Source organism: Adiantum capillus-veneris, chromosome 1, assembly GCF_014529385.1.
Source record: "Adiantum capillus-veneris isolate H3 chromosome 1, ASM1452938v2, whole genome shotgun sequence".
Lineage (NCBI taxonomy): Eukaryota > Viridiplantae > Streptophyta > Polypodiopsida > Polypodiales > Pteridaceae > Adiantum > Adiantum capillus-veneris.
The window spans coordinates 177,039,048-177,061,862 of NC_140931.1; positions in this window are offsets into that span (position 1 = coordinate 177,039,048).

The following is a 22,815-nucleotide window of genomic DNA, read 5'->3' on the forward strand; positions in this document are numbered from 1 at the left end:
TTTCTTCATATGCAAATCCTTTTGAAGGTCTGCATTTCTTACTCTCTGGATAGATATTAACATGAGTTTGGATTGAGTAGGTAATTCTTCCATCGGGAAAAATTTTACGTATTGTTTCAACCGTAGGGTTGCTTTCCTGACAGATTCTCCCTCTTTCTGCTTGAACTTATGGATTTGTGAAACAGTATTGTGGGCTACCCTCTTTGAGAAAATTCCTCCACAAAATCATCAATTACTTCTTGAATGGTCTCAAAATCCCCTCTTTCAATAGAATCAAACCAGGCGGCGGCATCTTTCTCTAAGGTGAGTCCAAATCCGGCAAACTGTGTATCAAAGTCCCTAACCTCTACTCGGATCACTCTCAAGAATGTTGCCACATGGTCTCTAGGATCTCTTTCCCTTGAATACTTCTTGTTAACCCGTTTTTGGACTTGAGAAGGTCTAAAACGTCTGTGGTCTACCAACCTAACCGTGGAATATCCTTATCCTCTCCTCTTACAGGTTCTCGTTCATGTCTTGATCTACCGTGAAATGATTCTTCTACTCGTATCCTCTATAGGTTCTATCAACAGGCGGTTCTCTTGCAAATCTTCTTTCCGTCTTGATTCTCTCCATATAGGGGAATCCTGTTGTGGTCGGCAACGTTGTTGGTCCCTTGCTTTCCTTGATTGGGATAAGAGTAAGAATAAGTGGGCATTGGTGATACTATCAGGGTCACATATGATCCTGTTGTAATAGGGACTTCTCCTCTATATAATTCCTATTCCCTTGTTACTATGGGGTGCAACCAGGATTGCAACGTTTTAGGACTTACATTCAGATATGAAGGAAAAATTGGCATTTCAACCACTCTAGCTTGTCTAGATGGAAATCTGGTCATATCCTCCACTTCTTCAAAGGGATTTGTAGACTTGCTAGGGGTAGGTTTTGGGCCCTGAGTTGCGACTGGATCTATTAGAATTACTCGAGTGCCTATCAATCTCGCTACTTTCGCTTTTTCTATTGGTGCATACTCCTATCCACATTTGTCAATATATACTATGAGACTCCCTTCACATGATTTGTATGAGAGCAAGTATACAGTCTTTTCCGTGGTTAACTCAAAGGTGTAAGGTGCTAGACACCATAAATAAGTTTTGGCCCTACGAGTCTTGTACTCATAGATTCCTACCACTCCTTGGTTGGTCACTAATTTAGTCACCTTCTTGTCAAACACCAGGGTGGCGTTAGGAAGATCTATCCAAGGAGGTATTTCTGTGATTTCAGAAACCATCTTCCTTTTTGTAACATTGTCCCCATATTTTTATAGTTCTCCATGTCCTTAACAATGAAATAATATATTCCCTCATCATCACAAAATCTATCCCCATCATCATACACTAGAAGGGCTTCCACTCCTTTGGCTCGTTCTTCCTCAATACATATGCTTTTACGTCCCCTTTCATCAACGTATACCAGAGCCCCATGGGTATTTGGTCCTTCTAAGTAAAGGGTCATTGTTCAAATGGGGTTCTTAGAGGTGCTACCTCCTCCCACTTGGTTCTGTCAGTTAACAATGATGTTTTGGTCAGCCACCATGAGGTAAATAGATTGCTCTAAAGAAGTGTCAGTCCCACTAGCGTCCTCGATAATTTGTGCTAGTGGATCTATTCTTGCTTGGGTCACACTCTCCTTAGTGGACACTAAGCTAGCCCGATCTCCTTGTGATCTTTTGTCTCTTTGGATATTTCTACCCGATCTTAAATGCATCAATTCGTTAACGTGTACACAACTATCAATCCAAACCTTTTACCTCAAAACTTTGCTCGGTCGTTCCTTATTCAGGCTAGTCTTTCAACTCTCCAATTTGACTGTTTGTACTTCAGATTGGTCTCAAATTGTTGGACCTTGTCGATGGCTATCTGTGCAAAACTTTAGACTCTACAAATCTTTGTCAAACATTGATTCTCACTTCAGTACTATTCAGTGTTAGTACGACCTTGTGGGTAATTTCCGTCCTTTTTTTTGTGGAGGACTGGCTCCCTATATATGTTCTTCACACTGATTTGAATTCTAAAAGGAGGTGTTAAAGTTAGCTAGAAAACTCTGGCAAGCTCAATCCAACCAAATAAGTCCTAAATCTGGCACTTGGACATTATACGCGTATGATGTCTACTGTGCCAGATTCAACTCAAATTCTAATCTTAGGTTCTTCTTGATATATTAAACCTCAATACAACCTCCTTTTGTGGTCTTAACACCTGGAATCTGGTTAAATCCTCCTCAAACTGTCAGAATATTTCTCAACTCCTCAAGAGGTTTTCTAAACCCCCATATGACTCAACTTCGGTGAAGTTGGGTCCTTAAGCTTTCCTTGAGGTGCTTGACCCCTGTTACCATATACATGTGGTAGTGATGTGTGTGAACACACTAGGACTGCTGGGGCATTTTTTCCCTCTTTAGGAGGTTTTTCCCCCCGTGCATTGTATATACACCCATCACTCTAGGGCTATCTTTCCATTGCACACCAAGTAACACACTCTCTATTTTGTGCCTTGAGCTTCCTTCCTCTTCTCCAAGCTGTGTGTGTTTCTCTGCAACCCTAGTTCCAACAATTCATATCAGAGCAGGTTACGTCCTCCCGGGCTTAGTCGCCAATTGCTCTAGCACACGCCTGCTCACTTTCTCCGATTATAGTGAGGTTTGGCAAGCGTTCGCAGGTCTGCTTAAATTTCTAATTTGGGCTCATTTTGGCCTCCGTTTCCACTACAGGCAAGTTTGCACATGCAATTTTGTCATTTTGTGCAGAATTTCTGTCAGTGCCATTTTATGCATAACACGTGCCTTACAGTCTTCTACAGTTTGTGCTATATAGCACGTGTTGTTCCCGCTCCATTTCTCCCATTTCTGGGCAGTTTTCACATCAGGTGCAACATTTACCATGGTTGACAAAAGCACAGAAGTCTTCAACATGTTTGCTGCTGAGGGCAGGTTGGATGGGGACAATTACCCTATGTGGGCTTATATGATGCAACACGTTCTTGTGTCAAAGGGCGTTTGGAATATCGTGTAGGGCATTGATGTACGTCCTGGTTCTGAGGATGTAGGCGATGTTGCAGGTCTTGCTGCAAGGATTGCTGCTATTAGAGTTGTTTTGCCTACGTCAGAACAAGCTCGTTGGGATGTAAAGGATGTGCATGCTCACACATTGATTGTGTTGTCTGTGAAGCACACCATTGTTCCTCAGATCTGTTCAGCAAAATCAGCAAAACAGGCTTGGAATATTTTTGCTGGTCTTTATGCAAGTCGCAATGAGGCTTAAATTGCTTTTTCGTGTAAAGAGTTGGAATCAAAGATTATGCATGAGGAAGATGATATGGACACTTTCCTTGCTAGTGTCAAGAATATGAATGAGCAACTTATTTCTACAGGTGAAGTCATTTCAATCAGTTCCCTTGTGCAGATTGTTCTCGATGCCATACCAGATTCTTACCAGACTTTTGCTAGTACTTGGAGACTTATGACCCAAGGAAATCCAGAAGTTGTCAATTTTGATGCATTATGCACATTGCTATTGCAAGAGTCACTTTCCAAAAAAGACAGGACTAGACAACGTGCAGTTGAACAGGCTTTTATTGCTTTGCAATGTAGCCACTTTTTATGGTACTGCTGCGAGTGGAAAAACTCCAGTTCCCAATGATTCTGCTGGTAGCACATCGTCTGGAAATTCTGGTGATACGGGAAAAAAGAAGATGCATTGCCATTATTGTAAATCTAACGATCACTTGATAAAGCAGTATCCTAAGTTAAAGGCCAAAGAGGCTAAGAAGAAAGAGGGTGGTTCCACTACAAATGCTAGTTACACCACAAATGCAACCATTGTTGAGTCTTCTATAAAAGGAGACTGTAATGTTCATGTTGATGTAGAATGGGATTTTAGTGCAGAGTGCACTTACAATCCTGCTATCCATGATGCATGCATGTCAGTTGTTGCAGATTCACATGTGTGGTATTTCAACGGTGGTGCTACAAAGCACATTACCTCACATCGTGAATTGTTCACCTCTCTCGAGTCTTCCCTCATGGGAATTCAGTCACTTGTGCCAACAATGCCTCTTATCCGGTTCAAGGAGTTGGAAAGATTGTGCTTATTGCTGCTAATGGAAGTTATTTCACACTTGTTGATGCACTTTATATACCTGGGATGAAGAATAATATTTTGTCTGTATCTGCACTTGCTAGACTTGGACTTCTAGTCAAATTTGTGGATGACAAAGATCTCAGTTTTGGCGATGAAATTGTTGCATCTGGGCTTTTGTGCCGTGGGCTGTATAAGCTCACTTTGTATGAGAAGTGTGGACAAAATTTTGCAAATGCAGTTGCAGATTCAAGGGCTATTTCATATGCAAACCTTTGGCATGCACATTTTGGTCATCTGAATATTGCCAGTTTGCTACGTTTGCAGAAATCTGATATGGTTGCTTCTTTGCTGCCTCTTGAAGCACCTGTCAAACATGTTTTTGAAGGCTATATTTTGGGTAAGATGTAGTGTTCTAAGTTTCCAAAGGATGGTTCAGTTTGGGCCACATGCAGGTTGCAGCTTGTGCATAGTGATGTTTGGGGGCCCATGCAAACTCCGTCCTTGGGTAGTTACCTTTACTTCGTGACTTTCATTGATGATTACTCCAGGCATGCATGGGTATTTTTGCTTAAAGCGAAGTCCAAACTTTTTATGTGCTTCAAGCAATTTCTAGCTATGGTTGAAAATGTCTCAAAATGTACTATGGACACCCTCCGTTCCGATCGATGGGGGGAGTATATGTCTCATGAATTCAATGAATTTCTGGCTAGTTGTGGGATAAAACAACAATGTACAGTGCCTTGAACACCTCAGCAAAATGGTGTTGCTGAGAGGAAAAACAGGTCACTCATGGAAATGGCACGATGTATGGTCAAAAGTCAAGCTTTGCCACATTCTTTTTGGCTTGAGGCAATCATGTGTGCCACTTATGTACTAAACAGGTGTCCTACGAAAGCTTTACAGTCTATTACTCCATCTGAAGCATGGCATGATAGAAAGCCTTCTATTGAGCACATGCGTGTTTTTGGCTGTTTGGCATATGCTTTGGTGCCACAAACACAGCGCAGGAAATTGGATGATAAGGCTGTCAAATGTATTTTTGTTGGTTATAGTGTTGAAAGCAAAGGTGACAGGTTGTATCATCCGCAAACAAAATGTATTCTGGTTTCACGGGATGTAGTGTTTGTGGAAGATTCTGTTCAGCCCTTGTTGTCATGTACTAGAGACAGTAATGTAAGCTCACAGGACATTTATGACACTTTGTTGCCTCTTTTCTGAAGGAGTACGAGCGGAAGTGCGACGCGAGAGAGAGTGCGAGAAGAAGAGCACGACGATATGGTGAACTCGCTCTACTGTAATGTGTAGAGCATAGTGAGTTCTTATTAGGTTTTTACAAAAGAATATGTGTACATACCTGGCGGCCCGCCCACTTACCTGGGCGACCACATTGGGCTTTATACCCCAACAACCTCCCACTTAAAGTCCAATGTGGTACTTTAAGTGTGAGAGAAGCTACTATACAAGCTAATATACAAGAGATGTAGAGAAGTGATGTACTACCCTACACCTAACTGCTTGCGAAAATGCGCAAAGCTCTCTGAGGGAAGTCCTTTTGTAAGTAGATCAGCAGGATTTTCTGTGGTGTGAACTTTGACAAGCTGAAGTTGCTTATCCTCGAGCATTTCCCTGATGAAATGATACTTTACATCCACATGCTTTGTCTTTGAGTGATAAACTAGATTGCGAGCCAATTGTATAGCACTTTGACTATCACAATATAACACAGGCATCTCTTCTTTGATTCCCAAATCTGTTACTAGTCGATTAAGCCAAATTGATTCTTTGCATGCCTCTGATGCTGCAACATATTCAGCCTCTGTAGTAGATTGAGTAACACAATCTTGTAATCTAGAACGCCATGATACTACTCCACCAGCCAATGTAAAGACATACCCTAACGTAGACCTTCGGTTGTCTAAGTCACCTGCATAATCTGAGTCTGTAAAACCCTTTACACTTAGCTCCTAACTCCCATAGCATATGCGCATACTCTTTGTAGCTTTCAGGTATCTCAATATTCCTTTCACTGCCTCCCAATGTTTCTTGCTTGGGTTTGACATGTATCGACTTACTACTCCCACTGCAAATGCAATGTCTGGGCGAGTAGCAATCATTGCATACATCAAACTACCCACTGCAGACGCATATGGAATCTTATCCATTTCAGCCCGTTCTTCCTCAGACACAGGACAATCTTGTTTGCTAAGTTTCACATATGGTGGCAATGGAACACTCAATGCCTTTCCCTTCTCCATATTGAAACGGTGCAAAACCTTGTCAATATACTCTGTTTGAGATAACCAAATCAACTTCTTTGATCTGTCTCTTTCAATGTGCATACCAAGTATATGACTTGCCTCACCCATGTATTTCATGTCAAACGATTTTTCCATCTTTGACTTCAAAGCTGAAATTTCTTCCAAGTGCTTGCCAACAATCAACATGTCATCCACATACAAAATAAGGATCAACCAACTGCCATCCTTAGCCTTCTTTGTATATAGACAGTGATCGAACTCACTACGTCTGTAGCCTTGAGAAAGCATAAACTTGTGGAACTTATGGTACCATGCCCTCGGTGATTGTTTTAAGCCATAAAGACTCTTTAACAACTGGCATACCGAATCTTCCTTGCCTTTCTCAACAAACCCTTCTGGCTGCTGCATGTAAATTTCCACATCTAAATCACCATGCAAGAACGCTGTCTTGACATCCATTTGGTGCAACACCAAATCTAATATGGCAACCAATGCAAGAAAGCATCTCAATGTAGTCATCTTGACCACCGGAGAGAAGACTTCATCAAAGTCAATGCCTTGTTCTTGCTTAAAGCCCTTGGAAACAAGCCTTGCTTTGTACTTTGGCTGACTATCATGAGTGGTGATCTTAAACCTGTAAACCCATTTACAAGGTAGAGCCTTTTTGCCCTGTGGTAATTTAACTAGCTTCCATGTCTGATTTTTATGCAGAGCTGTCATCTCTGACTACATGGCCAATTGCCAATTCCCGGAGTCCTCCATTTTCACTGCTTCCTTGTAACATGAAGGCTCATTGCAATCAATCAACATGACATAGTTCATAGATGGAACAAACCTATCAGGAGGTCACGTGATACGTCCAGATCTACGCAAAATAGGTGGCTCAGGCTCAGCCACAACCTGTGGTTCCACTCTATCATGTCCTTGCTCCTCTTGAGCCCTGACATTTTGTCTTGCACGTGCAGTTCCATCTTCTTGGAAGACAACTCTTTTAATCTCCTCAACCCTCTCTAGTTTAGAAAGATATTTGGCTTCATTAAAGTGAACATCATTGCTGCGGATAACCTTTCTGGATTCGGGATCCCAAAGTCTGTACCCCATCTCACCAGAATTACCATAGCCTAGAAAGATGCACTTTCTACTCTTTGACTCAAGTTTGTTCCTAAATTCCTTTGGAACATGAGTATATGCCTCACAGCCAAAGACTCTGAGATGCTTGTATGAGGGCATTTTGCCTGACCATACCATCTCTGCCACTGAATCCTTCTGCAAAACCTTGCTAGGAGATCTATTTATAAGATGAACAGCTGTTGATACAGCTTCAGCCCAAAACCCATTTGGCAGTTGTGCATTAGACAACATACTTCTAACCTTCTCTTGTATGGTCCTATTCATCCTCTCAGCAACACCATTTTGAGGAGGATTGTAAGGAGCAGTAAGTTCACGTTTTATACCTTTTGACTCACAAAAGTCCTGAAAGGCCTTTGAAACATACTCTCCACCATTGTCAGTGCGTAAGCATTTAAGCTTCTTGCCACTCTGATTCTCCACAAGTGTCACAAACGTTTTGAAAACACTAAACGCTTCATCCTTGTGCTTGAGAAAGTAAACCCATACTTTCCTCGAGTAATCATCTATAAATTTCATAAAGTAAGAAGCTCCCCCTAGAGATAGGTTAGGCATAGGTCCACACAAATCACTATGAACAAGTTCCAACTGTGTATCTCTTCTACTGCTTCTATGCTTATGTGGCTGCTGTGTTTGCTTACCATACAGACAATGTTCACAGAATTCAAAATCATTAAATGAAAAGCTAGGCAAATAACCAGAACGAGACAAGATTTCCATTCCCTTCTTGGACATATGTCCTAACCGGCTATGCCACAAAGAAACGTTTGGTTGGTCGGTTACATTGATTACATTTTTAGAGACATTTGATACATAAATCATGTAAAGTCCTCCAGACTTTACTCCATGTGCTACTGTCATAGAACCCTTGGATATCTTCCACATATTCTGTCCAAAAGTGATGACGTAGCCAGCATCATCAAGTAAACCTGTGCTAATCAAGCTCTTTGTAATTGCGGGAACATGTCTCACATTCTTCAGCGTGAAAGAAGAGCCATTCTGAAACTTCAATTGAACATCTCCAACACCTAAGATCTCACATGTCTGCCCATTGCCTAGCCGAACATGATCTTTAGTGGTCACATAAGAGGTAAACCACTCCTTGTTTGGAGACACATAAAGTGATGCCCCTGAGTCTATAATCCAGTCACTCAGTGCATTTCCATTAGATGCTGTAAGAAGAGTTGAGTCCATTGTATTTTTCAAGAAGTAGATATCTCCTGACACTAGACTGTCATCCTCTGCAACAGTGTTTGTCACATTTATTTCTTGAATCTTCACTGAGGACTTGTTCTTCTCACCATGGTCTTCTGCTTTCTCTTTGCGTTTTTCTGCTTTCCATTCTCTGTAGTCTCTTTTCATGTGACCCTTCTTGCCACAATGGTAGCATTCTATGTCACTCTTGCCTTTAGCACTGCGGGACTTGCTACGAGACTGATCCCTCTTTCGACCTTTGAACTTTTCTTTGGTCCTTCCCCTGACAACTAAGGCTGCTTCTTTGCATTTGTCCATTGTCTTTCTGTTGGTTTCTTCAGTAAGCAGACTGCCTTCTACACCTGCTATGGTCAAACCATCCGGAGGTGCAGAATTACTCAAAGCTGTGCGAAAAGCGTCCCAACTTTCCGGCAATGTGATCAATAGGAACATAGCTCTAATAGGTTCATGAAACTTGACACCTTGAGCTGACAACTGACTGTAGATGGTGTTGAATTCATTCAGATGATTGGACATAGGTGTCCCTTCTTTCATCTTCAAGTCAACAAGCTTCTTAAGCCAGTATACCTGTGAAGCTGCACTGTGCTTCTCATAAAGATCACTCAGCTTTGTCCATGCTTGATAAGCCGACATCTCATCTGCTACATTGAAGTAAACGCTTTCTGCCAAAGTCAGCATAATGGTAGAAAGTGCCAATTCATCCATTTCGCTCCATTCATCTTCGTCCATATCTTCTGGTTTTATCCCCTTGAGCTTTATAGGTTTTATCTGCTTCTTTTGTACCAACACGTGCCAAATCTGCTTCTTCCACAATGGGAAATTGGTTCCATCCAGGTTCTTGATGTTGTAAAGAGCAGTGTCCTGTGATCCAGCCATAACTACGCTTCACAGTAGTTTACTTTCCTGGGAAAAATTCGACAGAGTTTCCCCTGTAAATGTCCTCTGAACCAATATCAACCTGTCAAATGAACCAAGAAAGCTTCAGATTCTGCAAAAATTTCGGCAGAGTCTCCTTTCTAAAATGGCTCTGGTGTACTCAAAACAGACCAAAAACAACTCAAAAAACCACTGTCTCTCTAACACTGTAAACTGTGGGTAAACCTGTCCTGCACCTGTACAGTCTCTCGCTGTCCACTGTCCTGTAAGCATAGACTGCAAAAATGCCTCAATGGCAGTAAAGCAAAGATGCAATCCCAACTATCTAACTCACAGTCAATACATCCTAGCTGCCTATCTAAGGGTGCTCAAGGGATCGCTCCAAGACCTGTATCACCGAAAGGATCTCAAAATTCGAGAATCCCCCAGCTCAATAAAACCTCACTCGACCCTCAACAAAGGCTGCAGTAAACTTGACAGTACATAGACTTCCCACAAAGTCATACATCCACAAATTTCCCTCTGTATGCTGTAACCGCGGCGGCGGTTGTTTGCTGCGTGACTCACAGCCAGCAAACCCTCAACAGACATACATCATCTCTGACAATACATCCCATGTGGAAGTACCTGCAATGTCTGAATGAAATCTGGAATATCAAGCAGCAAACAGAAGCTACCTGATGAACTAGTGGATGTCGCCTACAGTCTGTGTGTAGGTGCGTCCGTGTCGTATGTGACATGCCTCCAGGAACTGTGAGCCGTCCTTCGTTGTGTAGACAGCCACAAATCAGCACTCTGGAAGTGCAGATATCCTCAGCACTTGCAGTCGTAGGCCGAAACCCCAAATTTACAGAGTCGGATCTGCACTCGTCGAGACCACGTAGTCGAAAATGGCCTGCGTAGAACTTTGTCGAAGTCGAACGGTGGCCGAGATGGCCGTGTCTTCGCCTGTCAAATGTCACTCCAATCTGAGCAGGTGACTCTGGCTACCTGCAAATGCTACCGCAAGCCTCGATCTGAGCTCTGATATCAGTTGAAGGAGTACGAGCGGAAGTGCGACGCGAGAGAGAGTGCGAGAAGAAGAGCATGGCGATATGGTGAACTCGCTCTACTGTAATGTGTAGAGCATAGTGAGTTCTTATTAGGTTTTTACAAAAGAATATGTGTACATACCTGGCGGCCCGCCCACTTACCTGGGCGACCACATTGGGCTTTATACCCCAACATTTTCAATGGTGGAAATATGAATGTAAGTTCCAATGAGGCAAATGTACAGCCTATGGGGGTTTTTGAAAATGTTATAGATCAGCCTATTACTGATGCAGATGTACATGATGTACTTGATGAGGAAAGGGCTGAGAATGAGTAGGCTAGAGGTATGCCAAAATGGCTGGTGCACACTTTGCGTGACAGTAAATTGGATGCACCTTTGTCTAGTCGTACTTGTTCAAGCTCTCACCATGCATCTTATGCATCAGATTGTTATGCTTTGACTGTGTCTAGCTTACATGATGTTGAGGAGCCTCTGTCTTTTGATGAAGCACAAAATTCAAAAAATTGGATGGCTGCCATCCTTTCAAAATATGATGCACTTATATAAAATGACACATGGACTTTATGTGATTTTCCTCCTGGTAAAAAGGCCATTGGTACGAAGTGGGTTTACAAGTTGAAATGCAAGCTGGATGGTGAGATTGATCGCCATAAGGCTTGACTTGTTGCAAAGGGTTATGCACAACAAAAAGGCATAGATTATGAAGAGACCTTTGCTCCCACTTGTCGTATGACTACTGTGCATTTTCTATGTGCATTGGCAGCTCATTATGGTTGGGATGTACATCAATCAGACATTGTTACTACTTTCTTGAATGGTGACATATTTGAGGAAGTTTATGTAACGTAGCCTCCCGGTTTTGTCAAGAAAGGACAAGAGGACAAAGTGTGCAAATGTAACAAGGCTTTGTATGGGTTGAAGCAATCTCCTCGTGCTTGGTATGAGAAAGCTGACACTCATTTGGTCAAACAAGGCTTTTGTAACAGTCCAACAGAAAGCACATTGTATGTAAAGCGTGAGGGTGATGCACTTCTCATTGTGGTTATTTATGTAAATGATTTGCTGATCAATGGACCAAATGAGAGACATATTTCTGAATTTATGGCGGATTTGAATGCTACTTTCAAGATGAAAGATTTGGGGCTGTTGCATCATTATTTGGGCATACAGTTTAAGCAGTGTGATGGTGTATTGCCTTGTGTCAGAAAGGTTACATAGAGACATTGCTATGTAAGTTTGGATGTGAGGATTGCAAACCTATTGCCACTCCCATGGAAATAGGTTTGAAGTTGAGTCTACATGATGCTAGCGATCCTGCTGATGTCACTCTTTGTCAAACTGCTGGTGGCTGCCTCATTTATGTATGCAACATGAGGCCAGATATTCAGTTTTTTTGCAGTCTCACACGTCAACAGATTTATGCATAGCCCATGGTCTAAGCATTGGCAGGCTGTCGAGAGGATTTTTCGCTACCTTAGTGGCACTTTACATCTTGGCTTGTTTTATCCCAAGGGGGGGATCATTGCCGCCAGATTTACATGTCTTTTTGGACTCAGATTGGGCTGGTTGTTTTGACACGCGAGTGTCCACAAGTGGTTTTTGTTTCATGCTTGGTAGTTCATGTATATCATGGTTGAGCAAGAAGCAACCTACTATGGACACTTCGAGTTGTGAGGCTGAGTACAAGGCAATCTTCATAACTACGGTTGAGTGTGTATGGCTCAGACGCCTTATGGCTGATTTGGGTGTTGGACAGGACACTGCCAACACTATCTACATTGACAGTCAGAGCGCATTGGCAGTTGCAAGGAACCCAGTTTTTCATGCTCACACAAAGCACATTCAGGCTAATTATCACTATGTCAGGGGGAGGCTCTCAGCAGGAGAGATCATCTTGGCTTATGTGCCAACATAGGACAACCTTGCAGATCTTTTCACAAAGACATTGTCTCATGAGAAGCTCAAATATTTCTGCAAAGCTTTGGGCTTACTCCCCTTTGTGGACTGATCATGTCCTCATGGCATGGCACTTCCCTTTACTCATGTGCCAACTCTCGATCACCGCATCACTCCTAGGGGGATTTGTTACCATATACATGTGGTAGTGATGTGTGTGAAGACACTAGGACAATCATGACATTTTTTCCCTCTTTAGGAGGTTTTTTCCCCCGTGCATTGTATATATTCCCATCACTCTAGGGATATCTATCTTTCCATTGCACACCAAGTAACACACTCTTTATTGTGTGCCTTGAGCTTCCTTCGTCTTCTCCAAGCTGTGTGTGTTTCTCTACAACCCTAATTCCAACGACCCCTAGGTTAACCCTAAAGTCAACTTGGGTCTCTAAATATGCCCTTGAGACATCATACATGTATGATGTCTATCTGGCCAAAATGAGAAGATTTCTTCTCCAGGTATTCTCTACCATGCAAGAAACTCTCAAAAGATTTCCAAACTCAGTTTCAATACTTTTTGTGCTAGATATGAGTAATACAGTCATACACTTGCCTCAAATGTATTTTGACACTTTTTAGCTCCAATAGTGCTTTCCACTTGATGAAATCGGTTCTATGTTCTCATTATCTACTATAGATCACAAGGGTATACTCATATGCACAATTTGACTCAATTCTGACAAAAAGACATTATACGTATATGATGTCTTTTTGCCTTGAATGGAGTTCTATTTCTACCACAATTGCCCTTTGATATGTGCAACATGCATATGTGCTCACATCCAATTTTGCATATCAAAGGTGTACCAACTTTTTTACCTAGGAACTTCCTGAAAAGAGTAAGATTGCACTCAATTCTTAACTTAGTCGCCCAAACGAGATGAAACTTGGTGAATGTGCCACACACAATATGCAGAATGTGAGTATGAAGTCAAAGGTTCAATTTGACTGCAAGATCACCCCTTGAGACATCATACACGTATGATGTCTACTGATGGGTTTTTGTACAGACTTTACTCACAGGCTTCCACAAGTTCTTAGCAATGATTTTCAACACTTTTACCAATTTTTATGCAAACAAAGGTGCTCAAAATCACCAATTTCCTAGTTTTCTGTTTTTTGATTTTTTGGCTTTTGTCTTTTGGGTATCAAGGGTTAGTAAAAGCCTTGGTCTCAATTTTCACTTAGGCTAAAATACCCCTCTACAACACTCTGGTGTAGTCTGTTTGCAAAATTTTGTCTCCTATCATGCCCTAAGACATTATACGCGTATAATGTCTGTTGTTGAAAATTTGCAGTTCTCTCACACAGATCTCTTGCAGATGTACTCTTTTATGCCCATCAACACCCAACCATGTTTAATCAACCACTGATGCTTGTTTATTGCAATTCTCTTCCTAAATTCACTTCTTAAGATTGCAAATGAAAACAAGCAAATAAGAAAATCTATTCTATGATAGTGAGCTCTAGATCTCAATCACACGTTCTACTTACCCTACTCCTACACATCCTATGGGGTTTTTGTATTCATGTGAGTAGAAAAACACTTTACTGTCACACACGGACTAGTTTACGCTTTTAACACCTCACAAATCACTCACTCCCTAACTACACTAACTACAACAAAACCGTCCAATGCCGATGACCTGGGCAAGCTGTATGTCCCCTCACACCTCTCTACAATCTCGAAAGTCCTACCGTGAGATTCTACCTAAAGTAAAGCAATAAAACTTTTGCGTACCAAAGAGACTTTTACCTTGTAGGATTGGTCTAAGGACTCCAAGGGCTCTCATCCTCAGCAGTAGCGCCAATGTTGGCGGGTACGCCGCAAGCGGGCGGACACTAGCATAGTGAGAAAAAAACCAACAACTCTATGTTAGCCAAGGATGAAGCTTAACCCGTAGGTGCATGGAAACAAGGAGATGGATGTCAATCACCTTCTCAACCTTCTAAGAAAATCTCTACTCAAGGAAACCAAATCTAGATGTCCTATGCACTTGTGAATACAACTCAATCTACAATGCTCATGCTATCCAAAACTAGAACAAACCCATTTAAAAAGTCATGAAAATCATAGATAACACTCTCCTCATCAAGAGGTTATTACCCTATGGACTCTCACTTGATATCCTACCTAGAACCACCCCGTGTGACAATTGTGTATAAAGACAGGTAGCAAACTGCAGGTCACCACTTTTTGATTTATATAATCCTATCTGTAGCTCTACTCATTGTGAACCCATAGGTATAAAGAAATCACCAATCGGACACACTGCTTGCAAGAAAAATCATCCAAAAGCTTGTAGGAGCTCGCTTTGCGATGACACCGGAATCATGCAAGCTTGGCGTTGGATTGAAGCCCTAGCTGTTGCTAACGCATTGGTGGTGTTGCTTTTGCAATGAGGCTTCGTAGAGTGCATAGGGCACAGAGGAAATCTCTCTCTCTCTCTCTCTCTCTCTGACACAACACATAGTAAACATGAGATTAGATTAATTCAGAAGTTGGATTAGGGTTACAAAAAATGGCTTATTCAAAATTCATCCTTAGAGGCTCATTCCCACAAAGAATATTGGCTGCTTAAACCATTACAAAATGTCATTCTGTTTCTTAAAAAAATAATGACAAAAAGTTGGAAAAAGCTTCTTCTGTGTTTGGTCATCAATTGAAGCAAATGTCACCTAGCTATCAAAAGAACAACTTGAAAGTCAACATGTCATTGTATACCATGGCTCATTCAAAAGCACACATGGATCTAAAGTTAAAGTTTAGATCTTGCCGAAGGAAGCTCAAGACTTAGTCAAAGAAGAGGTAGTTTGACCACTTTGGGAAAGAATTGGACTTAAAGACTACCTTGAACTAGAACCTTGTGCAAAAGAAGGAAGGGAAACCATCTCGGATTTGAATGGCTCTCCAATGGACGTGCACATCAAAGAAGACCAAGAAGTTGCTAAAGCCCTAAGGCTGCAAAAAGGAGGAAAGCCTGTAAGAGACCGAGGGTTGCCCATAGCCGGCATTTTCACCAGGCGTTCATCGACCTCCTTCTCAGATATAAAGGAAAGAGGAATAGAGTGGGTTCTATCATCAGCACTTTCATTTCACTACTAAACAACCTCTCTGTTACATAGTTCCAAATCATGTTGTGGCATCCACATTCACAGAGGCCTCAAAGAGGGAAGGTGTGATAGAAGTAGACCACGTCCTCTATATTCACACCACTCTTGCTCTTGTGAAAAAGCCAGAGAACATCACCTTCTTGGGATCTCTAGAGGTGTTAACAAGAGTAGTTTATCATGCTATTGGCCAGGTAGAACATTTATCACCTGTCCTAGAGAATTTTTTTTGGCTCTTAAATAGGAATGAAGAAGATTAAGTGTGGACAAGAGCTCCATCCATGAGGACTAGACTAAGGACCAGACTAGTCGATGTCCCTAGACGCCAAGAGACAACTATTGTAGAAAAATCTAAGTAAAGTGACATAGAATAAGAAGAGGCCTTGGAGGAAGAGACTCCCCTCAAGAGAAAGATAACAGAAAAAGGAAAAGACAAGGTAGAGGGGACACAAAAACAACAAAACGACCACGCCCTACAGCAGCAACAAAAGAACCAATCCAAAGGGCAGCAAGACTCAAAAGAGAGAAGGAGGATTTTGAGTTAGAAAGAGGACTGAAACGAGATTTTGAGGAAAAGTGGAAACCATATCCAAGGAGAATCAAAATTCGAACCAAACACACAATGTTTGATGAAAATGATGATCCTCGGGTTGGCCTAGAGCATCTTTACCATAAAGAAGAACGACAACGCGAACATGTCTAGGAATAAGAAGAATCCAATACACCACCTCAGGAGGGTTCACCCAAAGAACCAGTCAACCCTACTGTAGAAGTTCCACACTCCTCTCCCACAAGTGCATCACCACAGCCGAAGACCACAACATAGCCACAACCAGAGGAGGCCACTCCCATTACTAGCAATATGGAACCAAATACCAAACCACTCAAAGAAACTGTCAAGGAACAAGAGGCTTAATTAACTAGCCCCATAGAAACACCAATTACTCAAGCCAACCAACCAGATGAGCCAATCGCTGAGGCTTTGGACACACAAATGGATCAGCCAAAAACAAGCAACACAAGAAGAATGAAGAATCTAGAGGACATAGATGACTATACATAGTATGCACACAATGTGATAGACAAAATTAAAAACCAAATCTATGCTTGCCACCAACAACTACATAGTGGATGAAAGCATGTAAACCTGGCATGCTTTTTGTGCTATTTATCATGAGCCAATAAGAACCTCTTGTAAGCATAAAATGAGGGCGTCATTTTGAAATGTTTTATTAAAAAAATACATTTGAAATATTTTGCATAGTTTTCAGTGGATGTTACACACAAAGAGTGGTGGAGTAATGATGCATGGAGAGAAGCCAGGCGTAGGGGTCACCAGTAAGAGAGATGGGGGGAAGCGCTCTCAAGCTACAAGCATGGCTTCTCCTGTAGCTCACAATGCTCAATCAGCCATCTTAAACGATCTCATTGACACGCCACCAACAAAGAATTCGAGGGTGGCCAAATTAGCTCGCTCTCCTACTTCTCCTCCACCCTGCTAGAGTGCTAGAGTACCTGCATCTTCTCCTTCAACCCGCAGCAAAGGATCAAAGCTAGCAATAGGGTGATCCATTCTTGTGTGGAAGTTTCCCCAATGGAAAATAGCATTCATGCAGGGAAGGGGAAGCTCGACTCCGGTTCTCACTCAGGTTCTCTCTCTCTCTCTCTCTCTCTCTCTCTCTCTCTCTCTCTCTCTCTCTCTCTCTCTCTCTCTCTCTCTCTCTCTCTCTCTCTCTCCGCATGACACCAACAACTTGATCGGGCCCTTGTGTGCATGTCTCCTTTCTTTTGATGACCATAGCCTGATTAATTGTATATGGGACATGCTCCAGGCTAATGTAAGGGTTGGGGTTGATCTCAAGGTTGCTGGCCATAGTTGGGCTTGCTCAAAAATCTTTGTAGGGTGTAATTTTGTGTGTGTCAATTGATGAATTTAATTGCAAATATGAGTGGTTTGATTGCTGTGTAGTTTAACATATGAAATCTGCTAACTAGCATGAACAATGTGTTCTTACTGTGCTAGACATAGCGGGGCTTGCAAAAGAAGCTCTTTAATGTGTTATTTTCTGGTGCTTCAATATAATCTTGTGTTTTCTTATTATAATCTTTTGGATAAGGAGCACTCGCATGTTGCGGAGTTAGGGGCTCCAACAAGCTCCTTTTGTCCATGAACATGTGGTTAGGACGCCTATTCTATAGGCTTTCCAAGTTCAACCCGCCACCTTTCCAAGCCCGAATCTACTCCAGATTCTTATTAAATCAATAATCCAAAAAGCAGAGCAAAGGTTTGGTTGATGAAAAAAATTGTAGAATAGCCCATTTAGGGTCCTAGCCTTTCCAAGGTTCCTTTTTACCAAGCAATTAGAAGAGATCCTAAATTATATCACATCCTCGTCCCTTATCCTAATCCCTTCATGGATCCATTTTCCTTTCTCCTTTCCCCGTCGGCATCAAGCCTACTCGGACTAGGCCGATTTCCAGACGCATCCGCGGGTCCCTATCACCCGGCCGGACACACTCCCATTCAATTCCATGTCTAGGGTAGTGAAAGAACCCGAGCTCAAAACATAGACCAACGGTTATTAGTCCTAGACAAAAAGGACCATCCCCCGTTGTATCCTATAGGTAAACACCTGCAACGGCCTTTTTCAAGCATGTAAGACAAAGTTCACACTTAAATGCTATGTTAGGGCTATCCACATCAAATCTTCTCGATAAAGTTTTAATCCTAGTTTAAATTTAGATTAAGTTCTTTGACTTATAATCTCTTACTTCCTAGTTCATTTTAATCTTTAATCAAACAAGACCTTAAGAAATACAATGAGTCTCTTGGGAGTTTAAATTTTTGTCTCAACGTAAATTTCAAGTTAACCCCGACTTTGAAGAGTCTCATTTTGGTCCCTTTGCATCATTTGCCATCATCCATGGGCATCTCCATGGAAGCGATGGGAGTTTTATGTTCAAGCAACGCAGTCACAACATCAATGAAGCTATCCCCTTACTCCCCCCTTCAAATTTGCAAAACAAACTTGAAATGAACAATGAATACGTTTTCTACAATGTTTTGCCTTGGTGTGATCTATGTGTGATAAACACAAAACTTCGGAATGCACCAACTTGCAATCTTGAGACAAATAATAATGAAACTTCCTTTGAGTGCTTATGCAAGAGTGAATCCCTTGTATGCATGGTAGTGTAAGAGCAAAAATGCGACATTCCTAAGAGTGGACATGCTAGTGTAGTGAAAAATGCTCATAGTGTATGAATGTTTAACAAATTCTTCTTTAAGAAGGGATTTAGACATACCTTCACTATCGTGGAGAGGATTGATTATGTAGGTAGAAGAGGCTTATGGTTTTGGGACTTTCCAATTGATAAGAGAGAGAGGGGGGGGGGGATAACCTTATTGGATGGAAATTCCCACTTCCAAGGAGAAACTCCTTTGATTAAGATGGGGCTACCCTTCAAAACTTAACTCTCCTTGAGAGAATTAGTATTAACTTTATTGGTATCACTAAACAAATCTTACACATATGCTCTTTTTCTCTTTGAAAGAAGTAAAAAATCCTATTTCTTAAATTTAAAGAAAAACTTGTGAACCTTTCATAAGAGAATTCTTTTTAGAGTAAATTATAATGCCACTCTGAATAGAATGGTTAATTCCAAAAATTTCCAATAATTGCTCGTGATTATGTGGAAATTATCTCGTGCATCTTAAAAATTAGAAAAAAATATTTTTGGTGGGATACGCATAGATATTTATCATCATCCAACATGCATGTTACTTTAGTATGATCTCCAGTCACCTATGGGTAAAGAGAGTGCTTCTACTCTCTGTATACCATATTAGCCTGGTAATCTAGAGAACAGAACTTGAAATATAAGTATGATCTCCAGTCACCTATGGTTAAAGAGAGTACTTTTTACTCTCCCGATGCCATATTAGTCTAGTAATCTAGAGAACGGAACTTAAAATATAAGTATGATCTCCAGTCACCTATGGTTAAAGAGAGTGCTTTGTACTCTCTCTATGCCATATTAGTTTGGCAATCTAGAGAAAGGATCTTGAAATACCATTGGGGTTAATTGTTAGCAACATGGTTAGTTATGATTAGCAATGAACCATAATTAGCAGAAAACAAAAAATTAAGTAGTTATTTCTTTTTTCCAAGTAAAAGGCTTGCTTATGGAAAATGACAACTTAAGCATAAATTTCTATAAGCATGAAGGTAATTCATTTTCAAGCAAGTGCAATAGCATAAAAAGAACAAGAAAACATTACCTTAGTGTGTGTATGGTCTAGTTTTCTCCTTGCTTTGGATATAGTCGGGTCTTCACTTTGCTTGAAGACCCTTAATTTGGCTTCTTGGAATCAAATGGTAAGAGGCAAAGGGAATTCAAGCTATGAAAATCTTGAGAATTAAGAGAGAGAAAAGGGAGGGTGTAGTGTGAAGAAAAAGATCAAGTTTTAACAAACTTGATTAGGGTTTTGTTCACGGCTTCTCTTGGAGAGATGTGTGTATGTGTGTGTGTGTGTGTGTAGGAGTTGTGTGTGTGAAAGAGGTTTCGCTATGGCTTTCTCAAGATTACTCTCAAGTTTGTACCTTGGAAAAATGAAGAAGAGAAGTGAAAAATGAGAAGAGAAGCCCTCTTTTTATACACATTTTTGATAAGTGCTCTCACTTATCTTGATAGCTTGTCTTCCTTATCTTGATAACTTATCTTACTTATCAAAACTTTCTCAACAAGTTACCTACTCACCTTATCCTTATCTTCTCCTTTTCTCCTTTTTCTTTTCTTTTTTCTTTTCTCTTATCTTATCTTTTTCTTTATGCTAATTTTCCTCAAAATGAAAAGCTAATTTCCTATGCATTGGTCATGTCCATGTTCCCATGGCATAAGCCGGAAGTGTCTCGTGAGTATACTTTGGTGCTTAAGTTGAGTCCAAATTTTCTTGAGGTTTTTTTTTCTTTCTATTATTTTGTTTTTCTTTTTCATCTTTTAAGTCGGTGGCTTAGATGTGTTGGCCTTGCGTAAGGGCTAGGAGAATGCCCTTACAAAATACCCAACAAAAAGAAAGATCTGTCCTCAGCTCAAAACAATAAAGGAAGGTGATAAATCTTCAATCGCAAGTTACACGTTTAACTTCTAGATAATGCTAATTTGTTCTTCTCTAGCTAGTTCATCTATATAAGGCACAATTTATCCTCATCTCTTACGGTATTCTTACCTTCATCCTTGTTTTGCTTCCCATCTCCTTGTCAAGAACTTCTTAGGATTGTATATTTTAACCCTTTTCTGCCATCTCTTTGCTCATTACCTTACTTTCTGGATCAATGGCAAGAGATGATCTTATCTGTGGCCATTCCTCATCTGCAACAAACAAGTGAATCAGTCAGGATGGATTTTGTGAAGTGGTATGAGTGTCTTGTTTTCCCTCACTTGGCAACTTTGGTAGCTCAAACCAAATGATATACGTTCAGAGACATAACAAGAGTGACACTTTGGTCTAAGGATCACTTTTGCAACAATGTCCGCTTGGCTATGGTAATTGAAGCAATGGTTTTGGGTCCTCGATACTACTGTGTGATGAGGTCAATGTATTGTGGTTCTCCGAGCGAGTCTTTTTACTTGCAGAGTTTCTTCCTCATTCAAAAGATATATCTTTACCCTCACTTAATTGGTCTACCTCTTAGAGGGCCCTTTCACTTCTCACCTCATAGTCAATAGATCAGTGCAACAATTTCACATCAACAAATTCTTCCTATGGCTGAAAGGCCTAATATGTGTCCCACTTGTGATAGTTGCTCTTTTGTGATCATGTGATGGATGGGCTTACTGACTTGTAAAAATCCATCTTCGTTGTATCTCTTAACAAGTTTGTTGTTTATTAAGATCTTGGTTCTTGTCTTAAATCCTTCTTTCCCTGATTTCTCTTTACAAATACAATTGAATTTGTTCTTAGCTTCCTATGTCTGGTATTTTGTAGATTCCCTTGAGAGAAATACAAAATAGCTAGCTTAGTTACAAAGGATAACACTAATCTTGTTATTATGTAGCAAAACAGTCACGTTACATTGCTTGGATGACACAAACGTTTAGTAAGATAGAGCTTTTTGTGGTAATTACATGGGCTAGCATGGTCCATTTTGAGCAAAAAGAGAAAAGTTCTCATAAAAAAGATAAGAAAAATGAGAAATAAGGCATTCCTAGTCCTCTGAGTAAGTATCTTTAGTGAGATAGTCCTCCCATTGTACCAAAAACCTCCTAAACCATTCTCTATGTAGCAGCTTCGGTTCCTTCATGTCTAAAATTTTCCCTAGCTCCTTCCTTATACTCTTCCTTAGCCTCAAGAATGGGAGAGTGCTGATTTCGATCACTAGTAATCAAGACAGCATAGACATTGGCTTGTTCATCTATCCAATCCTTCGTTGAGATAAAGTTTACTATTGTTGATCTAGGTGGATTAACAGTTGGCCTTTGAGAATGAAAATGAGTGATAAGGAGAGTTCTGGCTTGGATTGGATTTCTTCCTCTTGCTCCAAGGTTTTTGAATTCTCCCCCTTGATTGGGTGGATTTTGAAGGTTAACAAGGAGGTTTGAATTATTAGGGTCATTTCCTTTAGGATAGTGAGCCTTCTTATGACCAAATTCTAGGCATTCATAGCATTGAATTTGTCTTCCACTCTGAGTGACAGGAAGAGCATTCACATGAACAAAGTGTGGTGATGATTGGGGTTGGACAAATGAATTTGGTATAGTTGGTACTTTGGTTGCTTGACAAGGTTGATTAGGGTAGGAAGGAAATTCTCGTTTCCTATTGGTTGTAGTGCCTCTCTGAAAAAGGATCTTGTGAGGTTCCCAGTTTCTGAAACCTTAAAAATTATACAAAGCCTGATCAAATTAACTTGGTTGTTAAGAAAACACGGTAGAATGATCCAATTATGGCAAATATTGGTATTTTTGGAACCATAACCAGAGCTTTACTAGGGTTAGAATTTTTCAGAACCGAATTTCGATAAAATCTGAAAAAGTTACGGGCTCTGAAAGGTTACACTATGAATTTATTTAGTTAAGTAAAATTGAATGGTCTCAGT